This window comes from Rhinoraja longicauda, chromosome 5, assembly GCF_053455715.1.
Source record: "Rhinoraja longicauda isolate Sanriku21f chromosome 5, sRhiLon1.1, whole genome shotgun sequence".
NCBI lineage: Eukaryota > Metazoa > Chordata > Chondrichthyes > Rajiformes > Arhynchobatidae > Rhinoraja > Rhinoraja longicauda.
This window is the reverse complement of record NC_135957.1, coordinates 19,303,731-19,324,865: the sequence shown is the minus strand read 5'-3', so window position 1 is coordinate 19,324,865 and position 21,135 is coordinate 19,303,731. Positions and strand designations below refer to the sequence as shown.

Below are 21,135 nucleotides of genomic sequence, written 5' to 3'. Positions count from 1 at the left end.
TGAAATGGTCTCCTGCATGAAAGATACTGGAGAAATACAAGCTGTTGTTCAAAACATTGTGTAGAATTCATCCAGAGCAGTTATGCAAAATGAGTAATAGTGAATCGGAGGCTGTTTTACAATCAACAGAAGGAAATCCAACAAGGTGTAAAATAGACAGACCATTCCATTACCCAAGTCTAATTTTACCCCCATGAAATGCAAGATAAAAGCCACTGGAGAGAAATTTTATGAGTAATCTGTATCATGGGTTTGTGTTACATTAAATCATATTTTACAACTGTCATTGAGCAGCGCGGTTAAATTACAGCCCTGAAATAATTCCACCAGACTGTGGACATCTATCGCCTTTAATCAAGCATTTGATTCATTTCTTTGTTGGTGGAAATACACCATGTCATTCAGGCACAGTGACATTTTCCCATTATGATTAATGATCATCATGTAAACACTTACAATTTGTACCTTACTATCAAACCATTTTATTGCTCGAATTTATTATTTTTGAAACCTGGATCTAAATGACTTAACCATTTCATTATAAACATGGAATTCTTTGAGTACTGTGATGCCTCCTCTGTAAATGCAGCTCTGCTCCCTGTAAACGGCAGACAGGCCTGGAGGAGCTGAAAACCAGGAACAGGGACAGCGCCTCCCTGCTGGAAAACATCCAGCACCCTGGTCAGCGCTCTGGGCTGAGCTGAGGCCACAGCCAGAGTAGCAAAGGCTGCTTCCAATCAGCTGGGATTAGATTAACTCACCTGCATCGCAGCAACCCTACTCCTCAACACCAAGGCAGTTCCAGCCAGCTGGGGTAGAGGAAGTGGGGGTGGTTCGCCACGAGCTCTCGTTCCCTTTTGCTAGCTCGCAGTAAGACTGAGCCACTGGGCCAAGCCCGCAACTGCCAGAGCCTCCTCTTCGAGGCCAAGACTGAGCTGCTGGGATAAGCCTAAGACTCTCCAGTCCTCCAGGATCTTGCCTGTGGTTAAAGAGGATACAAAGATCTTCAAGGCCCCAGCAATATCTTCTGCCTCTCTCAATAACCTGAGATAGGTCCCAACAGACCATGGGGGCTTACCCACCGTAATGCTCTTCAAGACACCAACACCATTTCCTTATTGATCTCAAAATGCCCTCATTTTAGTACACCCCACACTGATCTCACTATCCTCCATGTCCTTCTCTTTGGTAAATATCAGTGCAAAGTACTTGTTCAGTACATCGACCACAACCTCTGATTCGAAATATAAATTCCCTCCTTTCTTCTTGAATGCTCCTACCCTCTCCACAGTTATCTTCTTAATTTTAATGCAAGTATAAAATAACTTGGGATTTTCTTTAATCCAACTTGTGAATAATATTTCAGGGCCTCTTCTGGCCCTCCCAATTCCTTGCATGGGTTCTTTCCTGGTTTCTTTATATTCCTTAACAGGCCTTGTCTGATTTTATCTTCCTAATCCTGTACTGTTTAATGATTGGGGTAAAGGTCTTAGAAGATATGAGGAAGAATATTTTCACCTCAAAGATAGTTGGAATCTGGAACACACTGCCTGAGAGGGTAGTGGAGACAGGTACTCTTGCAACATTTGTATTTAAATGAACACTTAAATTGTCAAGGCATGGAAGGCCACAAACCCATGTCCTAAATGGGATGAGCAAAGATAGGAACTTAATGATAAGTGAAAACATGGTGGGCAGAAGTTTGTTTCAGTGCTGAGATTCACTGTGGGGTAGGAATGTTTACATGTAATTCAACTAAATTTGCGGGGCGTGGGGAAATATACATGCTTATACTTGTCCACACGATACTTAAGGGATGGACCAGGTCAGTTGCTTCCATTTAACTGCCAAGCTTGATAACTCTGGCAACAGCGACTGGAATAGTATTGTAGTTACAATGGATGTATGCAGCCACCTTCTCAAAATCCAGCAGCTGTTACAACCTTCAGTAGGCAATGGTGTGCTTTAGGATTTTGGTATTATCTTCCCATCCAATAAGTCAAGCTATAACATAGTCTTTCTCTGGGGACTAACCAGTTCAAAGAGTCTCACCTGTGAAGCCTGAAGGACAAACACAAATATAGTCTGCCACCAAGTCCAGGCAGGTCGACTGGTTCTCACAGAATCCACTGCTGCAGTCATCAATGTACCTCTCACAGTGCAGACCCACGAACCCTGGATAAGAGAAGATATTTAATTAACAATGGAAAGGAGTCAGCAGACATATGCCTACTGTTTGCTGATATGGCTTTAAAAAAATAGGATGAGGGGACACAAGCAAATTATTCTCATCAAAAGAGTTTGCAAATAATTTGCCTTGGTCACTGCAAGAGTCACCATAAAGTGGTCCAATAGCCTTACACTGACATTTGAAGTAACGTACAATAAAAAGTGATAAGGTTAAGCTATCAGCAAATTATTTGTTTGTTTGTTTTCTCTGTAATTGTAACTTAGAAACATAGAAAATAGGTGCAGGAGGAGGCCATTTGGCCCTTTGAGCCAGCACCGCCATTCATTGTGATCATGGCTGACCATCCACAATCAGTAACCTGTGCCTGCCAACTTCTTTGTAGTGTTATGTCACTGTGTCAGAGGGTTGAAATCGCCCATCAGCCTTGAGCAAGCAATTTAGACCGACTCTACTGCGGTGTATTGAAAGAGTCTCAAACGGTGGAAAGAACATAAGAACGAGAAAGAGCTTCATGCAACTACCCTGAGTATGGACATCATCCCATACCTTGTGCAAGTGCTTTCCCAGTCCTCACAACCCTCAGTGACCAAAAATCAATCAAACTCATTCTTGAAAACATTCCACCACTGAAAATCCCTCTCTCTCTCGTGGATACAGAATTACAAAAATTCACAACTGTCTACTTTCTCCTCATCTCTGACTTTAATGGCCAACCTCTTATTCTAAGTATTATGTCACTGTATTTTAGCAGAGGAATAATGTTAGTTGACATCTACCCAGTCAATCCCTCTCAACATTTTAAATATTTTAACAAGCTCATTTCCCATTTCTGTCAACGACTGTCAGAATGGACTTTTTTCCAATTTTTTGACCAATCTCCTATCCATACTGTTATTACCAAAACATCTTGTTTTAATCACAATTTTGTGTGGTACCTTTTCATGCGCTTTTTAAAAATTCAGGTTTACTGTTATGCAGTGATTCATCATTATCTGCACTGCTAAATAGATTCTCCAAAAACTCTATTAAATATCTCAGATACTATTTCCATTCTAATGAGTTTCTGGTGTGATGTTAAATCATGGACAGGCTGCCCTCTGGGGTGGATTGAAACAATTCCTACTCATTATTTTGAAGAGCAGAGGAATACTATTAAGTTATCCATCAACTAACAATATTCAAGTCTGAAGAGTTTGTGAAACCTTGCTGAATGTAACTTGGCTGCCCCATCTCCCACGGAACAATAGTGCTACATCACTTCAAAATATGACAAGCTGAGGGACATAGGGTGGCACAGTGGTGCAGTGAGGGGGCACATTGGCACAGTGGTAGAGTTGCTGCCTTACAGCGCCAGAGTCCCGGGTTCAATCCTGACTACGAATGCTGTCAGTAAGGAGTTTGTACAATCTCCTCGTGACCACATGTTCACCCTGTGATTCTGTCGCAAACCATGGTTCTGGTTCAGTGATGCCTTCACTGGAGCAAACTGCTTCATTTTCCACATCAATGAGCCCACTTGTGGCTGAGCCATCAACTATCATTTTGTTGGGAATCTGTATTTTCCTTTAACTGATTAAGAGTCTTCAATTCCCGCTTTCTTGCAATTGAACGTTCCATTCTAATTCCCGACATTGCATGATCTCGTTAAAACGTTCAGCCGCATGGTCACACCATCAAGTACTTGACATCACACTGTCATAGGGTCCAATGAGGGCAAGCACTTGACAAATGCATGCCCACCTACAGCGCCACTGGGAAGCCCATCTTCATCATTTCTCAAACTCACCACGCAGCCAATTTCCCACCACTCAGCCTGCAATAAAACTCTCTAATTATCCCGAGTTCATTAATAATGAATAATAACTCTCATTCTTGTTCAAGAGTTTTATAAAAAACCAAAAATTGAAAGCAAGGAAGCAGCCAAAAGCATAAAAGAGCTATTAATATAATTTCCATCATTCATGTGCAGCTCGAATTAGTGGCTGAAACAGTCTATTTAGAGCTATAACGTACAGTCAACTTGTGAGAAGATGAAATCGTATTATGGTACCAGTTGCATAACTTGGTAGAAGAATCTCTGAGCAGCCTGTATTTCCTCAGCATATTCAATCTATGGTTGGCACACAATCAATCGATTTGCAATTCGGTGTCTTTATGTTTACTGCACTGTCAATTTTGTGTCATCCAAAACTCTGCATCCAGAATTAGAAGCCAATTAACTTACAAACCCACATGTCTGTGGGATGTGGGAGGAAACCGGAGTGCCCCGAGGAAACAGTAAGAACATGCAAACTCCATGCAGAGAGCTCCCAAGGTCAGAATCAAACTCAGGTTCTACCTGCTGCACCACTGTGCCATTGGAACCTGTAAAGAAACCTGAGGAGCAACTTGTTCACAAAGAGGGTGGTAGGTATATGGTACGAGCTGTCAGAGCAAGTGGTTGACGCAGATAGAATAACAACATTTAAAAGACATTTGGTCCATTATACAGATAGGACTGATGTAGAGTGATATGGGAAAAATGCCTGCAATCTCTGCATTCCTCCTATTCTGGTCTGTGGTATATTGGTAACCATACCCCAAACTGTCCAGGCCCAACTCCTAAACTCGAAATTACATTCCTTAAGTTGTTGATAAGAAACATGTTATTCTTATGATCACCTATTTTAATGTTTCACTGTGATTATGTCAATACTTCTGTGATAAACTGTGAATGAAAATAAAACAAAAATTGCAATTGCCTGATGGAATTCTGAAATACAAACAGAAAATGCTGGATACATTCAACAGATCAGGCAGCATCTGTAGAGAGAGAACCAGTTGACATTTTAGGTCTGACATCTTTCAAATAAAGTGTTTGATCCTGATCACAATCATCTCAAGTGACCCCGAAAGTTCTGTTCCTGTTTGCATTGAAGGCGCCAAAGTAGAGATGGTTGAAAACTTCAAATTCCGAGGAGTCAATATCACCAACAACCTTTCCTGGACCATCCATAATTGAAGCAACGACTAAGAAAGCACACTACTTCCTTAGAAGGTTTGGGAATTTAAGAGCCACAACATCCTGACTCACAGGCAAGAGTACTATCCCTGGACTGAGGCCAACATTTAATATATTTGATTACAAACCTTATTATCTCGACCCGAAATGTCACCTATTCCTTTTCTCCAGAGATGCTGCCTGACCCGCTGAGTTACTCCAGCTTGTTGTGTCTAACTTCAGTTGAAACCAGCATCTGCAGCTCCTTCCAACACAATTATTATCTCAACTGTTGGTTTTGAACTTATTCTGCAGAAGGGGAAGCTCAGAGCCAATAAGTTTTTTGGTAGTAATAGAGACTGAAAGCACTTTTAAAAATGGATATTAGGAAAGGTGGGATAATAAAAATAAAGAGTGATAACTGCAGAGACTGAAGGAAGGTGTGAGGTCAGAAAAAATCCATGGTTTGGTTATTTACTCTGAAGGCATTTTGTAAGTTAAATTAATTCAGTTTATTAACTGCTGACTAAATTTAATTGAATGAGGTTGAGACTGAATGTAATAATTAAGTTCTCAGCTAAATGTAATAACTAATTTATTTACAAACCATCTTTGAGAAATCTTTATATTCAAGGAGTTTTATAAATTAATCAGTTGCTTATTACAATTAACAAAGAAGCTCACACCTCAATTTATTAATTTATAGCGAAGGTCTGGTTGATTTGAGTCTATATATTTATGCTATGTGCATTGACATTTCATATTGAAGGGCAATCTAATCCAAGAACCAATCAATTGCACCAAATAATTACCAGAGGCTACTGACAGGAGGGATTGTCCAGGAATTAAAGGTTATTCATGACCTTCAGGACACTGCTGCAACTGTTCCCTGTGGCTTCAAAATAAATGTTGCTGTTTTCATTTTATTTGAGCTTTCACATTTAATTGTAAAAATATTTGAGATTTGAAAACTGACAATCAGGAAGCATCCAACCCAATAACACAGTCTGTTCACCATTTTTTGAAGAAATGGCATGACCCTGCAAGCATGTAGGGATGAGCAGGGGGTGGGGAGGAGCGGGAGGGGGTGAGAGGAAGGTGAGGTTCAGAGTCATAATCATGTGATAAAACCTACAGGAATATACGAAAATAACTGCAGATGCTGGTACAAATCGATTTATTCACAAAATGCTGGAGTAACTCAGCAGGTCAAGCAGCATCTCGGGAGAGAAGGAATGGGTGACGTTTCGGGTCGAGACCCTTCTTCAGACTGAAGAAGGGTCTCGACCCGAAACGTCACCCATTCCTTCTCTCCCGAGATGCTGCTTGACCTGCTGAGTTACTCCAGCATTTTGTGAATAAATCTACAGGAATATACAGTGCCCTCCATAATGTTTGGGACCCATCATTTATTTATTTGCCTCTGTACTCTACAATTTCAGATTTGTAATGGAAAAAAATCACATGTGGTTAAGGTGCACATTGTCAGATTTTAATAAAAGCCATTTTTATACATTTTGGTTTCACCATGTAGAAATTACAACAGTGCTTATATATCGTCCCCCATATTTCAGGACACCATAATGTTTGGGACACAGCAATGGCATGTAAATGAAAGTAGTCATGTTTAGTATTTTGTTGCATATCCTTTGCATGCAATGACTGCTTGAAGTCTGCGATTCATGGACATCACCAGTTGCTGGGTATCTTCTCTGGTGACGCTCTGCCAGGCCTGTATGGCAGCCATCTTTAGCTTGTGCTTGTTTTATAGACAATCAACAATAGACATTAAGTGCAGGAGTAGGCCATTCAGCCCTTCGAGCCAGCACCACCATTCAATGTGATCATGGCTGATCATTCTCAATCAGTACCCCGTTCCTGCCTCCTCCCCATACCCCCCTGACTCCGCTATCTTTAAGAGCTCTATCTAGCTCTCTCTTGAAAGCATCCAGAGAATTGGCCTCCACCGCCTTCTACGGCAGAGAATTCCACAGATTTACAACTCTCTGACTGAAAAAGTTTTTCCTCATCTCCAAGTCATTAATATATATTGTAAATAGCTGCGGTCCCAGCACCGAGCCTTGCGGTACCCCACTAGTTACTGCCTGCCATTCTGAAAGGGACCCATTTATCCTTTGCTTTCTGTCTGCCAACCAATTTTCTATCCATGTCAGTACCCTACCCCCAATACCATGTGCTCTAATTTTGCCCACTAATCTCCTATGTGTGACCTTGTCGAAGGCTTTCTGAAAGTTAAGGTACAATCACTGGCTCTCCCCTATCCATTTTCCTAATTCCTCAAACAATTCCAGGAGATTAGTCAAGCACGATTTCCCCTTCGTAAATCCATGCTGACTCGGACCTTTTGGGGGCTAGTCCCTTTCAGTTTTCTCTTCAGCATATAAAAGGCATGCTCAATTGGGTTCAGATCAGGTGGTTGACTTGGCTACTCAAGAATTGACCATTTTTAGTTTTGAAAAACTTCTTTGTTGCTTTAACAGTATGTTTGGGATCATTATCTTGCTCTAGATTGAACCGCCGGCCAATGAGTTTTGAGACACTTGTTTGAACCTGAGCACTTCAGAATTCATTATGCTACTACCATCAGCAGTTGTATCATCAATGAAGATAAATGAGTCAGTACCTTCAGTAGTCATACATGCCCAGGCCATCACACCACCACCACTGTGCTTGGGCAGTTCCTTCTCTCCTCCATACTTTGCTCTTGCCATCACTCTGATATAAGTTAATCTTTGTCTCATCTGTCCACTAGACCTTTTTCCAGGCTGCTCTTTTAAGTACTTCCTGGCAAACGTTAACCCAGCCATCCTATTGTTGCGGCTAACCAGTGGTTTGCATCTTGCAGAGCAGCCTCTGTATTTCTGTTCATGAAGTCTTCATGTGGTCATTGACAAATTAACACCTAACTCCTGAAGAGTGTTTCTGATCTGTTAGACAGGTGTTTGGGGATTTTTCTTTATTATAGGGAGAATTCTTCTGTCATCAGCTGTGGAGGTCTTCCTTGGCTTGCCAGTCCCTTTGTGATTAGTAAGCTCACCAGTGCTCTCTTTCTTCTTAATGATGTTCCAAACAGTTGATTTTGGTAAGTCTAAGGTTTAGCTGATGTCTCTAACAATTTGATTCTTTTTTTCTCAGTCTGATAATGGCTTCTTTGACTTTCATTGGCACGACTTTGGTCCTCATGTTGATAAACATCAATAAAAGTTTCCAAAGGTGATGGAAAGACTGGAGGAAAGATTAGGTGCTGAGAGCTCTCTTACACCGGTATTAAGGAGGCAATTAAACATACGTGAGCAATTACAAACACCTGTGAAGCCATGTGTCCCAAACATTATGGTACCCTGAAATGGGGGGGCTATGTATAAACACGGTTATAATTTCTACATGGTGAAACCAAAATATATAAAAATAATCTGACAATGTGCACTTTAAACACATGTGATTTTTTTCTTTATTTCAAGTTGTGGAGTACAGAGGCAAATAAATAAATGATGGGTCTTTATCCCAAACATTCTGGAGGGTACTGTATCCTGCCAAAGTCAAAATACCTGAGTTCACATGTGAGCGCATGCTTGGAAGGGTCAAGACCATACACTTTTAAGGTTCAGACTCACCATGATTCCAGGTACATGAGGAGGTGTAGGACATCTCTTGCAGATGATGGGGAAGGTGTGTGTTTTTGTGGGAAGGGATGAACCAAAGATTTGCAGAGGATGTGTTTTCTGCAGAAGACGAAAACAGGTGGGGATGGCAAAATGTGACGTGATGGGATCATGGTGAAGGCCGTGGAAATGTCAGATAATGATATGCTGCAGTGGTTGGTGGGTGAAAGGTCCATCCCTGTTCCATCTGGAGAGGAAGGGAAGTGAGACCAGGAGTTTAATTTAGTCCCTTCGGCCCACCGAGTCTGCATCGACCAACAATCTCCGCACATTAACACTATCCTACACACACACGGGACAATTACACATACACCAAGCCAATTAACCTACATACCTGCTTGTCTTTGGAGTGTGGGAGAAAACTGAAGAACTCGGAGCCAAACTCCCTACAGGCAGCACCCGTAGTCAGGATCGAACCCGGGTCTCAGCCAGTATAAGCGCTGTAAGGCAGCAAATCTACTGCTGCGCCACAATGCCACACCCCCCCCCCTCCCCCCTGACACAGAGGAGTTGTAGTTGAGAGATACAACAATGACAGCAGGGGGAATACTCACGTACTAAAGAAAGAGAACATATCAGATATCCTTGAATGGAAAGCCTAATCTTGGGAGCAGATGTAGCAGAGATGACAAATTGAGAGTAGAGGAATGCGTCTTTGCAAGTGGCAGGGTAGGAGGAGGTGTAATCCATATAACCGTTGGAGTTGGTGGGTTTGCAAAAAATGTCCTCTGCGTTGGAGACTGAGAGATCAAGAAAGTGGGGAGAGGTGTCAGTGATAGTCCAAGTGAATTTAAGGGCAGGGTAGAAGTTAATGGTAAAGTTAATGAAATCAAAGAGTTCCTCCACGGGTGCAGGAGGCAGCTCTAATGCAGTCATCGACAGAGCGGAGAAAGAGTTGGAGGATGGTGCCAGTGTATATTTGGATCAAGGACTGTTCGAGGTAACCAACAAAAAGGTAGCATAGCATGTGAATGCCCATGGCTATATCTTTAACTTGAAGAAAGTAATAGGAGTCAAAAGAGAAGTTGTTTAGGGTGATGTCAAGCCTTGCCAAGTGGGGGAGAGTGTTAGTAGAGGGAAACTGATTTGTTCTCTGTTCAATGATGAACGATGACGTTGAGACTTTCCTGGTGTGGATGGTGGTGTAAAGGAACTGGACATGCATGGTAAAGATAAGGCAATGGGGGCTTTGAAATTGGAAGTTATTGAAGAGTTGAAGAGTGTGTGATGTGTCTCGGATGTAGGTCGGAAGGGACTGGACGAGGGTGGATAGAATGGAATCGAGGTATTTGAAGATGTGGGGTAGGAGCAGGCAGAAACAATGGGTCAGCCAGGGCATTTGGATTTTGTGAATTTTGAGAGGAGATAGAATCAGGCCATGCGGACTCTTGTTGAGCAGTGTGTTCTAGAAGAACAGGTACATAGTTCAACAAAAGAAATATCACAGATAAATGAATCAATAATCATGAATATCATCTCAGATAGATAGGGTAGTCAAAAAGACTGTTAGCACATTGGCCTTCATCAGTCAGAAAATTGAGTATAGAAGTTGGGACATTATGTTACAGTTGTACAAGATGTTGGTGAGGCCGCATTTGAAGTATTGTGTTCAGTTTTGAACACCCTACTATAGGAAAGAACATGTTGATACATTACGTTAACCAAGGAATACTGTTACACTTAATTTTTTTAATTATTATGGGAAGGTCAATGCCCAGAGTACGGCCATGTTTGGAGAGAACAGTAAATAAATCAAGGCATCAGGTTATTTGGAAAATTGAACGGAATGGAAGGCAAATATAATGAGATCCATTAAAAAACCTGTTACGTTAGTTTGGCATTTTTTGATGACACAGGGACATCCCAAAATGCTTTGCAATAAATTACCATTATCGCCATTGCGAAGGATAAATTAGAACACCAACGAGATGGCACCATCCAAAACATAATCCACTCTTCCCTTAGTTCAAAGAGAACTTAATCAGCAATTTTGCCACCAGACATATTTGTGGCAGGGAACGCAATTATTGACAGACTGGCACAACTTTCATGGTGTCTTCAGAAGGTACGAAAGGAGACTTTTAGAAAATGAATCTAGTTTTGAAGGTACTAGTGATCGCATGCCAATTAGATTTGCAGTGCTAGGTTTGTGGGAGGCATTGGCATGTCTTGTTACGCTAATCAGTTTGACCTTACTTGGGCTACCAGAGAGAAAGCACAGGAGTCATTATAGTTTCCATAAATAACCAGCTGAAGTAGGCTAATTGGAAGAAAGTGCGTATTTATATAATTAAACACATACATTTGGATTCACATTTATCTTGTGCCATTTGCAACCTCACAATATCACAAAGCTCTTTGAAAAAATGTAGAAATGTAGAAAATAGTAAATAATTAGTGTAAAAATCACAATGAGATGAAGCCAATAATCTGTTTTTAAAGAAGAAAAAAATGGCCATTCCACCAACTGGGAATAAAATGGAATTACATACAGTAACCAACACAGACAGTCCATTCTGCCCAACAGCCTGGTGCTTCTGCTCCACTTTCATCCTTCTCCATAATCCCCTTTTCCCTAAAAAGCTGCATTTACCTTGCCTTTATATGCACCTATCGTACTCACCTCAACCAATCTAGTCAACTCTACATTTTCATCACATTCTGGATAAAGAATTGCCTTATGATTTCCCTCTCTGATATCTGGGTAACCACCATAGACCGATGATTTGTAATTCAGTTAGTTACATTACACTAACACACTGAAACCTTTGCGTAAATTTCAAGATATCTATTTTGCTTTTTCAACTCAAAGCAAGCAGCTCACTGTTCACTTTGGTGCGCAGTCCTGACCTGCTCTGGCTCAGTTTTTCAATGATTATTCTTTCTAGAATTTAGCAACCAATATTGTGCGTTGTATTCAAAGCATGGCTTAATAAAGGTTAGATACAACTTTAGCAGAAACCCTTTTAGAAATAAAACCTGATGCTTCTTTTATTTTAAAATAAACTGCCTCATAAGCCATGCCACAATGTATAATGATCAGCACAGGTTACACTTCCACAATCATTTGCCCTTCTGCCACTTTTAAACTTTAGCTTTCCAATTAATAAGCAACCACTATACTTCCCTTTCCTGCACCATTATACTATGAAATGAGATGACAAATTATGTATTTGTTTGGTGCAGTCTATTAATGCCTTTCAATTGTATTGACAACCCCCACTCCTCCAATTTAATGCTCTCTTCAAATTCAGAAAATCGGTTTTAGATCCATGGATACATGGTAAATCTGATGTAGGAAGAGTGGAGTCAGGTGGAGCTTTGGCGAACTGCTGGCCACCCCTGGGGTCAGCTATTGTGGGTAAGTCTAGCCCAAATAACCACTTGAAGTAGGCTAATTGGAAGAAAGTGCGTATTTATATAATTAAACACATATAATCGGGATTCACATTTATTTTGTGCCATTTGCAAACTCACAATATCAAAGGATATTGTGCACAAAGGATATAGTAACAGAGGATGTTTTAATGAAGATATTTCCATGACAAAATTGATGTCAAACCTTAAAGTCTAAACTTCAAATTTCTGGAAACTCTATATGCATGCAAACTGATTTCCCTTTCCACTGCATATTTCTCCCCAAAAAAGAATGTCAACCATTGTATCTACCTGGATAAATGTAACTCCACCCTACCATATCACTGAACAATATACATTCTCCTACTTGGACACAATGTGGTCCTTGGTTGACAGAAACAACAATTCCTGTGGAACTAAATGCCATAGAAATTAATAGCTGCATCTACAGCTTTTCAATTTTCACATGGTGATAAACGATCGTTCAACCTCACCTTATCTCACCTGCTGCCTGTTTGAGCTGGTGTGCTAAGGCCTGCATTGCCAATAAAGACAAGAAAACCAAATAGTGATCTGGATCTCAACACCAGTATGGGCAGCATGGTGGCATAATGGTAGAATTTGAATGGTAATTTGAATTTCACTGTACCTTAATTGGTACCTTGACCTTGAAACCTTGAATTGCTGCCTCACAGCACCAGAGACCCGGGTTCAATCCGGACTACGGGTGCTTGGCTGGACGGAGTTTGTATGGTTTTCCCCGTGATCTGCGTGAGTTTTCTCCAGGATCTCCGGTTTCCTCCAACACTCCAAAGATGTACAGGTTTGTAGGTTAATTGGCTTGGTGTGAATTGTAAATTGTCCCGTGTGTGTAGGATAATGTAAGTGTGCGGGGATCACTGGTCAGCGCAGACTTGATGGGCAGAAGCACCTGTTTCTGTGCTGTATCGCTAAACTAAACTAAACACTAAACCAGCAGCTTGTTCTCGCCACACCATCTCAGTGGTGCGCCATTGTAAACAACGACACATTGCTCACTTCAGAGTTTGTTTGGACCTCCTCCCTGCTGCTTCCTACAACAATCCTGCACTAGAACAATCCTGCCTCCTGGTGAGCAACATCCAAAGCCTCCCAGTTGGAACTATCTGCTCACATCTGATGAAGTCAGAAGATGAAGCATATTTCTCACTGTGCTTGCTCCATCAAGGAACGTTTCCAACTCAGGATATTTAAGGACATGCAACAAAAATCCAGGAGTTTAAATTGTACGGAATACAAAAATAGAGTAGTGCAATCAAAGTGCTGCAAAGCAGCATGCAATAGCAGTTGGTGTATAAAAATTCCAGTCAGCACTTTGGAGTCAAAAGGTCCAATGAGTCAGTCCTGATGACTCATCACTAACTCTACAGTAAATTGAAACACTTCCAAACTATGATCCAAATTAATGTAGATTCTGGCTCATTTATTCAGGGAAAAGTAATTGTTTTATTATAATGAAAAGGAGGGCAAATTTCCTCCAGTTTAATTCAAAGAGCTCGTGGTGCTATTAACCTTTCAAAGTCTGCAGTGTCCCTTCGAACTGTGTAATTCGCTCCACTTACTTCAAGGGTGCGATAAATTAGGAAGCATTTTATAATTCTATGTATTTTCTTTCTCATAAATTGGCACTATTATCAGGAGTAAAAGAGTAAATCCTCTTTAATATGTGAAGCAAGATGAGTGAGAATTTAAATCGAGAGACTAGATCGTGTCATTCAAATAGCTGAGTTGGTATAAAGCATTCTTTCAGGGATTGTGCCACAGGTAAGACCTTGGGGAAAGGACTCATGTATTTATTCATTCATCAGCTGTGGGGTTGCTGGCAAGGTGAACATTTATTGCTCATCACCAAACATCATTGAAATGAATTATTGGCCACACTATCTCAAAGAGCTGTTAAGTGTCTGACATATCACTGTGGGGTTGATGTCACAAAAGCCAGACCAGGCAATGAAAGGAGATATTTTTCCTCAGCAGAGCCAGATGGGGTTTTGCAACAACCCAGCAGTTTCATTGTCGTCATTACTGACATCAGTTTTTTATTCCAAGTCATTTCATTGACTGAATTTACATATCCCAGATACACCATAACCGTGCAAATTAAGAATTTTCGATCTGAAGAGCGAGGGGAAATGAATCCTGTCTAATGGGCCATGCTGCAAGATGTCCCATTCCAGCAACTCCGAGCCACATCATTCATAGTTTTAATGGTGTACACAATAAACTTAATGCTAAATGGCCAGAAGTTGCATAAATGCAGATCTCCTGCTGGACCACATTAAATTTGATTTTGTACCTACTGTGCATTACAAATTTGCCTGTATAGATCCAGCAATACCTGGCCCATTGTGCTTTTCTCTTCCTATAAGCAGATTATGCACGCATTCCTAGCTGTTTATTATGGGGGTGTAGTGAAGTGAATATTCTTCTCAATTGAGTGAGAGAGAAATAATTGCAAAATAAGATAATTTACGTCCGGAAATCAAACCTATCAGAGGTCATTTGCAGCCCCAGTGATCTCTGTGCTCATAGGACAAGCAGTCTAATTTTAGTTTACAAAAAGGGCAAAACATTTTTGTGGTGCAGATAGTTGATCTGGTGTTATAAGAAAGATGGGGTGTCAGTAATTAGTGGAAATTTTTATTCTATCATTTGAATGTACTTCATTAACTTTTAAATATTAAATTGGAATGGTCGAAAACCTTTCAATATTATACCCCTAATTTTCAGCATTCTGTTCATTTATTAGGGTTTGGGGGCTTGTAAGAGTTGGCAAATCTGGTTATGGTCTTGGAATGTTCACTGCAGATCCTATTCCTGTTAAATCCTCATTGGGTCCATGCCAACAAGATCAGGTCAAGCAACATAAATGGAAGGGAAAACAGTTAATATTTCAAGATGGATTCTGTTCTCCAGGTTTGGTTGTGCAAACTTAATTTGTGTAGGCCCATTACAGTCAGCAGTAGAAAGTGGTGTTCACAGCAGCAGAAATCAACAGTGAGCCCTTGCTTGCTCTTTAGATGGTTGCTCAAAACTGTATCTACTCAACCTGTAAAGTATTGGCCTTCATCTGATTAACAACAAACCTTTTAATTAATCAATAATCTCAGAAACTCATACCGCCAGTAAGTGTGTACAATCAGCACTTGTAGTTATCCCATAACCCCTTAGGGCATTAATGAAGTCGACAAAGTGCTGGAGGAACTCAACTGGTCAGGCAGCATCTGTGGAGGGAATGGACAGATTATATTTTGTGTCGGGACCCTTTTTCAGATTGGGACACCACTTCTAGTCTGAAGAATGATCCTGACCCAAAATATTGCCTGATCAATCACCGCACTGATGCTGCCTGACCCACTGAGTTCCTCCAGCACTTTGTGTTTTGCTCAAAATTCCAGCATCTGCAGTTTCTTGTGTCTCACCATTAATCAGCTGTTTGTTGATGCATGAACACTGTGTCACAGCTGTAAGCACATGTATGCATTGTCCAATTTGCCCACTTAACTGACTAATCCCAACCCAATTAAAAAAAATTCTAAAGCATGCTCCCAATAATGGACAGAATTATCCATTTTTATTTCTATTTTTTCAATTTGATACAATTTCAATTCATCTTAATTAACTTCTCTCATGGTCGATTTTTCATTCACAACACAGGTTGGCTTTGCAGTGTTCAGTGCTTCATTTGCAGACCCATCTGCACAGTAAATAAATGACACATCCTGTTCTACAATCAATTAGCTGCTTAAGTAATGTGGAAGAAGATGAGTCGGTGCGTTGCATTTGCTTTAGACAACAGCAGGAACCAACAGAACTGAAATTCTGCCTGGGAGTTGCCAAAACTCCAGCAGTAAACTGGCACAACCCAGACAAGAAGTAGAAATGGGCATCTTCAGCCATTTCGTGGTGGGGGTCCAATGAACTCCCATCAAAATTACACAATGGGCTGGCAACATCATTGATCATTTACTGTGCTTGAACTAGTTAAGACATGATTCACAATCTATTAGCAGTAAACCAGCTTGTCAATGATAATCTTTACACTTGATGATGTTTATAGCTGGCAGCCGATTCAGTCATCATCCATTCCACCCTCCCCACCCCCAACCCCCCCCACCCCCAACCCCCCCACCCCCAACCCCCCCCCCCCCACCCCCAACACCCCCCACCCCCAACCCCCCCCCCCCACCCCCAAGGATCAGAAGGGTGTTAATTGGGTGATAATTGGGTGTGAAGGAGAATAGTTTATAGGGAAGTTCAGTCTGATCTTGACCCAAAACGTCACCTATTCCTTCTCTCCAGAGATGCTGCCTGATCGCTGAGTTGCTCCAGCATTTTGTGTGTCTACCTTTGATTTAAATCAGCATCTGCAGTTCTTTCCTACACAGTAAGTAGGGGGGTTGTGAGTGATCTGATTGCTCAATATTCGATGGGTTGATTGACTTCCTTCTACTGTTAGGAAATATGAATAGGTACACAACTGCAAAGAAAAAAAAGGAGAATGACATTGATGAGATTTTTAGATTTAGATTTAGAGATACGGTGCAGAAACAGGCCCTTCGGCCCAACGGGTCCGCGCCGCCCAGCGATCCCCACACATTAACGTTATCCTACACCCATTGGGGACAATTTTTACATTTACGAAGCCAATTAACCTACAAACCTGCACGTCTTTGGAGTGTGGGAGGAAACTGAAGATCTCGGAGAAAACCCACGCAGGTCACGGGGAGAACGTACAAACTCCGTACAGACGGCGCCCGTAGCCAGGATCGAACCTGAGCCTCTGGCGCTGCATTCACTGTAAGGCAGCAACTCTACCACTGCGCCACCGTGCCGCACCGTGATTGATCATTTATTTTTGTATTACTACATGGTATAAAGTTGTATGGCAACTGTGCAGATATTTTCAGCTTTCAGACCCATGTCCAGATGCAACCATGCCCAATGTAGTGTAAGACGACAGAGTGATTCCCTGTAAAATGAACTTAGGCATTTTCAGGCCGGTTGTTATCAAATGCAGACAGAAATTATTTGACGTGAAACTGGATATCTCACCGAATAGAAAATACAGGATGGGAAGTGAAAGAGGCTTGTCTTGAAGGACAGAAGCAAATGTAATTAATTGGGCCAATGTGTGTGTAACCTTGGAATTTTACTGAGGAATGCATGAAAAAAATAATGTTTAATTCCCCAGAGCAAAGACCTCTTTCATTTTACTGGTAGGTTTAAAAATATATTTACGTAGACATGGGAGAAACAAGTCAATCAACTACACCCTGTAAATTTTAATTTGCTTTAATGCCATCTCTTGTGGCAACTAGCTAAACTGGGAAGATAACTTACACAATAACCTATCAACCACAGCTTCTCCCTTGGGTTTGTAAAATGTCGAGAATGCCTCATTTTATAATCCATCTCAGTACCATTATTATTCCATGTGCACTGTAACAATGCCAGGGTAAGAATAGCAAATTAAAAAATTAAGTTACAGGCCTCGCCAAGATAAGCAAAGCTCAGCAAGAAAATTGCTTTAATCTTAGTGGGAAGCTTCTCTTACTGAGCTGGTAATGATGTGGAGTGAATATCCCAAACTTTAAAGAGTTTTTATTCTGAAAATAACTCTTCGTGAGTCAGTACATGAGGCATTTGAACTATTGTGTGGTGTAAGTGTACCAGATTTGTGGAGAGATGTAAATGGAGGCATAGATACTAAAGCTCTTCTAAAATAAGTGCCACAAATGATATACCTGGATCCGTTATTGACTAGTTGACAGAGATTGATTGCTCTTATTAATGGGTAATTCCAATATTGTTGCAATAGGATGGCAGAAGATGAACTGAATGGACCTTCATCATTTTTCAGCTTTCAATATCTATCCATCAGAACCGATCTTTATTGGCTTGAAATTAACATGATGAAAGTCAAGTGAGTTCCTCGCTGTTTGGAAGAATCCATCTAAGATAATAATGTCACAGGACTGTTTAGAAAGACACAGTAATGTATCACTACCTGGTATCAAGTATGGTGAAGTACAGGTGCAATGAAGATCTCACTTGCAGCAGCATTGCAGACATATAGTCTAACACACAAAAATATAAATTTGACATAAATTAGACATGTTGTTTATAAATTACACGTAAAATTCTGTCAGACAGTAAAAATAAAAACATGTGCAAAAATACAAGGGATAGTGCTAGTAATGCAAGAGTGGTCCGTAGTGGTTTCTGGCTGAGGCAGGATTAGGGTTGTGTGGGTTGGTTCAAGAACCTGATGGTTGTAGGAAAGTAGCTGTTCCAGAACCTGGTGGTGTAGGATTTCAGGCTTCTATATTTTTTTACCTCATGGTAGCAGTGAGAAGAGGACATGGCCCAGATGGTGTGGACTCTTGATAAAAGATGCTGTATTTTTGAGGCAGAATACACTTTTGATGGTGTAGATGGTGTAACCTCTTGCATTCCTGTATGTTGGAAGTATTGTACCAGGCCATGATGCGACCAGTCTTGATACTTTCTGCAGTACATCTGTATAAGTTTGTTAGAATATTCACTGGCATGCTGAATATACTTTTGAGAAAATAGAGAGCAATATAGCATATCTGGTCAAATATTAAAGACCTGTATGGATTAAGTAGCTGGACTATCCAAGGACATCTTCAACTTCAAGCATCTGTGGATTGAGGTTCCCACCTTGCTTTAAAAGGTCATCCATCATGCCCAAGAGCACGGTGACCAGCCTCAATGCAACCGTCTGGTAGGACTTATATTCAACATAATGAAGTGATTTGAGAGGTTGATTATGGGGCAAATCAACCCTTAGCTCAGAAATGACCTATAGCTGCAACAATTCAACAGCAGATGCTATTTCACCAGTTCTCCACTCTGCTGTGTACCATCTGGATAATGGGAACACAGACATCAGGTTATTGTTCATTGACGACAATTGAGTGTTCAACAGTATCATTCCTTCCAAACTCACCACCAAGCATCTGTATCTCCTTTTGGATCTGGATCCTTAACTTTCTCATCGGCAGAGCTCAATCAGTGCAGATCAGTAATAACATATCTTCATCACTGATCATCAACACAGGTGCACCTCAAGGCTGTCTGCTTAGCCCTCTGCCCTACTCTCTTTACCCCCATGACTGTGGCTAAACACAGCTCCAATTCCATCGATATATTCACTTACATTGTGGTTAACTGAATCACATGCGGTGACTAATCGCTCAACAGGAGAGAAATGGTTGAATGGTGCCAGACCAACAATCTCTCACTCAAAGTCAACAAGACTAAGGAACCTAAATAATAGGGGTAGAAATTTGTTCGGACATTGTTGTGTTCAATGTGCAAGATCATTGTAGCTGCACATTGCTTTGTTATAGTGAAGTAAATTGATATGAATTGCAGTACAATCCACAGGTACTGCCATGTTCCATATCTAGCATAAGCAACTGACAATGGATTTCTACTCTTGATTGCACTGAATTTGCATCTTAAATACTTGAACAACCAGAATGGTCACTTGCACACTTGCTGCACCATGCATAGTCAGCAATTCCGGGTCCCTGCCATGGGAACAAATAAACACCAAGTATTATTGCAATTGTTGTGATGAATGGTTCAATAGATTGAAGAGGACTTAAAAAAAATAATGAAGAAATATCACAATGGATTTAGAAAAGGAGTTGGAGAGAATGATTCAGAAATCTAAAGCTTCTGTAGTTACGAGGAAAAGACATAGGGAGAAAAATGTTTGTTTATATCTTTCATTGTTGGGATTTTTGTTTCCATTGTTATTCACTTTCATGCTAAATACCGAGGGAACCACACTCTTATTAACTTGTCAAGTGTCAAAAATCTGGCACTAATGTTCTGTTAACAGCTTATTATTGCTTTGTTTTCCAAAAATGACACATCGTTTCCTTTCAAATAGCTTTATCCATTCTAAATCCTTTCATTCTACTTTTGTGAATCTCCTGGGCTCTGTTCTCTCTTTATCGCTCCTCCTCCATCTTAATAACCTGTTGCACTCATCTTCCAGTGATAAAAAAATATTTAAATTAATATCCAATCTGCATGCATCAACCTTGCTCAGGTTGGACATCTTCCAACTTTACTCTACTTTTCTGAATCATTACATTGACTCTCTGGTCCTGATGCAGGGTTTAATGCCTGACCCACAGTTTTTTTTTTGCTTCAGATTCCAGCTGCAGCCTTTTGTGTTGATATTGACATTCTTGTAGTTCTTCCATTGCATTTAATAAATATCTGGTTTATTTTCCCTCTTCAGGCACATCATATCCACAAATTTATCACTGGCTTAACAAGCAACAACTTTTACCTCTGAACACTCCAGTATGTTCCCTCATTCCCTCGTCAATTTTTTATCAATCCATACTCATAGCTTCACCATTTCGTCTGACCTAAAATAGGTCCAATAGGTCTGACCTCAAATTCCGACTACCCTTATTTCCAAACAATCAGTCAGAAATTCAAACCTTCAAGGTAAGTACATTTTGTTCTTCCACAGAAAGGTGCGCTCTAATATCAGAAGAGACAAAATTCTGCCAACACTCCTATTGTTTCATAGAAGGTTTGTACAGAAACAGCCATTAGTTCCCCTAAAAGTTTCAGCCTCTTACTATCAAAAACATTATTGTCTTTGAAATCTCCCTCTTCTTCCCCCTTGCTCCTAGCTTTTACTAGGATGCTGCTAGAAATCAAGGACCGGAGCTACAGGGAGAGGTTGGACAGGCTAGGAATTTATTGCTTAGAGCACTGGAGATTGAGGTGTGATTTTATAGAGTTCTATTGGATCATGGGGGAAATTGATTGGATGAATCCACAGAGTCTGGGAATCAAGAACCAGAGGACATAAGTTTAACCTG

The 21,135-nt window shown here is 40.7% G+C and overlaps 1 long non-coding RNA gene across 1 annotated transcript in view; it reads right to left on the bottom strand.

The window, feature by feature from the left end:
* Positions 1-2,149: 2,149 nt before the first annotated feature.
* The window catches only part of LOC144593440 (uncharacterized), a 176,631-nt gene continuing 157,645 nt past the window's right edge, over positions 2,150-21,135 (bottom strand). Inside the window, exon 3 of the long non-coding RNA XR_013547246.1 lies at positions 2,150-2,175. This is a non-coding gene — a long non-coding RNA (uncharacterized LOC144593440). The remainder of the gene's footprint in view (positions 2,176-21,135) is intronic.